Genomic DNA, 3,603 nt, shown 5'->3' on the forward strand with positions numbered 1-3,603 from the left:
GGATAAGTAAAGCCAAGAATGGAATAGAAAACATCCTGATACATCGCTCTGGAAAATGGACTCTTGACTTCATTGTTTGGGTCATTCCTTCTTTGTTATGCTCTAGACCAGGACTATCTTGCAATCTAGGAAATCCTACTGATTCTGCAAGGAAGGAAATGTTCTATATCTGGGTTGTCCATTATGGTGGCCCAATAACCACATGTGGTTACTGAGCACCAGAAATGTTACTAGTATAACTAAGGAACTAGGCTTTTAAAATTTCATTTAATTTTGATTAATGCAGACGCAAATGTAAATAGCCTCATGGGGCTAGTGGCTACCATATTGAAAGGGTAGATCTGGGCTAATTAAGTCACATAATCTGGTAAGTGGAAATAATTTCATTTAGACTTATTTGGGGGGCACCTGGCTGGCTCAGTCAGTAGAGCAAGTGATTAAGAATCTCAGGGTCATGAGTTCAACCCCCACACTGGGCATGGAGCCTACTTAAAAAAAAATAGACCCATTTTCTTCATCTTAACAAGTCTCTTCTCATTAATGGTGATTCTCCTTCTGATAGTGACCAGGTTGTAATGGTGGAAGATCTCATTTTCCATTACTCTCTCTGCTCCTGCACTTACTACCATAGGGGGATAAATACACTCAAATGTCCAAAGAGGGAGTTATTGTCAATAAGCAAGTCTAGACTATTGACTGAGCAACTTGCCCAATAAATTTAAATTCCTCTCCATGCTGTGTACCATATGATAGAAGATATTCTCAGGCACATTCTCTCCACAGCCCCAACAGGGGGTGTCCCAGGCTGTCTCTCATACCGTTCCTAAGCATAGGCTCATGACTCACCCCAGAATACAAATCTTGAGGGAGGCATTATTATCCCACCCAAGTTCATAGGTTTTGGGGTCTAGAAAGAAATATTTGGGGGTCACCTGGGTGGCTTAGTCGGTTAAACATCCGATTTCAGCTCAAGTCATGATCTCGTGGTTCATGAGTTCGAGCCCCACATCAGGCTCTGTGCTGACAGCTCGGAGCCTGAAGCCTGCTTCGGATTCTGTGTCTCCTTCTCTCTCTGCCCCTCCCCTGCTCACGCTCTGTCTTTCTCTCTCTCTCTCTCTCTCTCTCTCAAAAATAAATCAAAACATTAAAATTTTTTTAAAAAAAAGAAAGAAAGATTTGGATTTCAAAAGAAGAAATTAACTGCAATCCTTTATGCGTTATATCTTTATTTCTCAGCTATGATTTTAATAACTATTGGACAGCTGTAGATTCTAGAACGTTCTCCTGGAAAGTACTTGAACACAGGTGTCTATGCTTCCATATAAGTGTAGAGCTGTAACCCTGCAAAGGCAGCCAAATTAAAAACAAGAACAATACCTTCTTGGGAATCTTGAGGACTCTTCCAAGGACTCATGCCTAAAGGGAACATCTTACCTCTCCTAGAGGGTAAATAACACTGATGAACTTCCAGGACCTAAGTTAATGCTACCCTACACAGCTCTTGACCTCCAAGATGTTACCACAATACTTCTGAATAGTAGATGTGCCGCCCCCTGGGCACAGAGCACATATGGCTCTCGGTTGTCATCACTCTGTGTTAGAGTATTTCATCATGGGATTTAAAGCAAATGTCCCTTAAAGCAAGAAACCATCTTATTATGTTTATTCATAATGCCTAGCAGTCACCTCATACATAGTTAGTGCTCATTAGGTATCTGTCAGTTACATAAAGATAAACACGCCATAATTGGGATATATGGAACTCCAACCATGCCACATTACCCTTGAATCATTTGAAAAAACAAATTTTTAAATATGTTTAAAAATAGTGATGCTTAATTTACACGAGCCCTTCAAATTATTGTCATCCTTAAATGAAAATATTTCAGAACCATAGCTTCTCTCCCAGGAAATATTTCTTTTAGTGAGTTCTCTTGCTCAAAATAAACCTCAATAGCCGTCCCTTCCTATATACTTCATTTCTTCTTTGATTAATTCTTATTTACAGAAATCTTTTCCCAAATTCATCTAATATTAATTTTCTCTCCCTATAATCCAATCGCTAGCTAATGATTTTCCTAATTCCACTTCATTGCTGAATGTCAGGTCAGACTAAGTCAGCTCTATTGAGAAGGGTTATATGTGCCTGTAGCTGGTCTATAAGGTGGCTATAGGAAGTTAACGTCAAACCTTGGAATAAGTGTGACATCAGAGATTTACACTGATGGAAGAGATTGGCCTTGGGTTTCCCACATTCAGAGCAGTCAAGTTCAGGGCTTCATGGGGATCCAATTAAGGTAACTAGAGTACATAATTTTTAACTCTTATTTAAACAACTTAATTAGTGAATCTAAAAAAAGGAATAAGATCTATATGGAGTCTAGGAAAAGTGGCACTAATGAACAAGAATCTAGCAGATGAGAATGTTCTGGTCACTAAACATAGAATAATCTCATTTGTAGCCTAGAGAAAATACTCCCCTATGGTCATTCAATTTCATTCCTTCTGAGTCTACTCACTATTACACCCCCCAGTTACAAAGATATATAGCCATTATCTCAGCGCCAAGAAAAACGTTCTTGGGCATCAGGCACCATTCTACGGTCACAGGAAATGAAATCTTACTTTGTAAATTAATAAATAGTATAGAGTCAGTTCCCTGAACCTCATCAAATCTGAGGGAGTGGCAAGTTTGGTTTCTGGGATCGCCCACTACTGTTCTGACTCTGCAAACCCTCTGTAGGAAGTCAGCCAGCCCCTCTTGAGTATCTTCAACTCACCATCTCTGTTCTCAACATTCTATCTGAAAACACCTTGGAAAGTCCCATTCTTTTCACCACACTTGCAAATATTTTCTTGTCTGTCCAAGACGCTAGAAAAGCAATGAAAGATGGCCATTTGCCAACTGCCAATAAATACAGTGCTGAAACTCCTCCTGTCTTATTTTGGGGATAACTGTTCTATATTCAAATAACTCTCCATTTGACTTTGAAGCAAAACATCTTCTGAATCAAATGCATAAGCCCTACAGGCACCTGCCTGATGGAAAGTGAATACATTCTGGGACTAAACAGACATGGTTTGAACTCTAGACCCATTTGCATTCACTTGCTATAGGAGATTAGACGAATCCTTAATCTCTCCTTTCCTCAATGTCTTAATCTGTAAAAATAATAATACTTACATCATAAAATTATGATAAGCATTCAAGGAGAGAACTTCTATTTAAGTACCTGGAACATAATGGTTATTATTCATTTCCGCTTCCTCGAGCAACCTGCTCTGGCTGATGGCTTCAGTATCCAGTAGCATCTGCAGAACCTGTAACATCTTACTGAAAGCAGTTCCATTCCAAAATTCTGTTCTAGAATTATTATTCTAGCAGTTTTTCCTGGAACTGCAAGCCATAAGTTGATTGTCTGGTGTCTAATCTTAATGCTATCCTTATTATCAGCTGGCACTCCAAAAACATGGGTTTTATTTTTTTTATCGTTTATTCATTTTTTGATAGAGAGAGACAGAGCATGCGTGGGGGAGGGGCAGAGAGAGAGGGAGACACAGAATCCGAAGCAGGCTCCAGGCTCCGAGCCATCAGCACAGAGC

At 39.5% G+C, this 3,603-nt stretch overlaps 1 long non-coding RNA gene across 1 annotated transcript; it reads right to left on the reverse strand.

Annotated features, from left to right (window-relative positions):
• Positions 1 to 1,207: 1,207 nt before the first annotated feature.
• Positions 1,208 to 3,344, reverse strand: LOC128315072 (uncharacterized). Its single transcript, XR_008297441.1, has 3 exons — positions 3,234 to 3,344; positions 2,781 to 2,872; positions 1,208 to 1,341 (listed from the first exon to the last, which is right to left on the reverse strand). It is a non-coding gene; the product is annotated as an uncharacterized LOC128315072 (long non-coding RNA).
• Between the last annotated feature and the right edge of the window lie 259 nt (positions 3,345 to 3,603).

Source organism: Acinonyx jubatus, chromosome C2 (assembly GCF_027475565.1).
Source record: "Acinonyx jubatus isolate Ajub_Pintada_27869175 chromosome C2, VMU_Ajub_asm_v1.0, whole genome shotgun sequence".
In the NCBI taxonomy this organism is placed as follows: Eukaryota; Metazoa; Chordata; class Mammalia; order Carnivora; family Felidae; genus Acinonyx; species Acinonyx jubatus.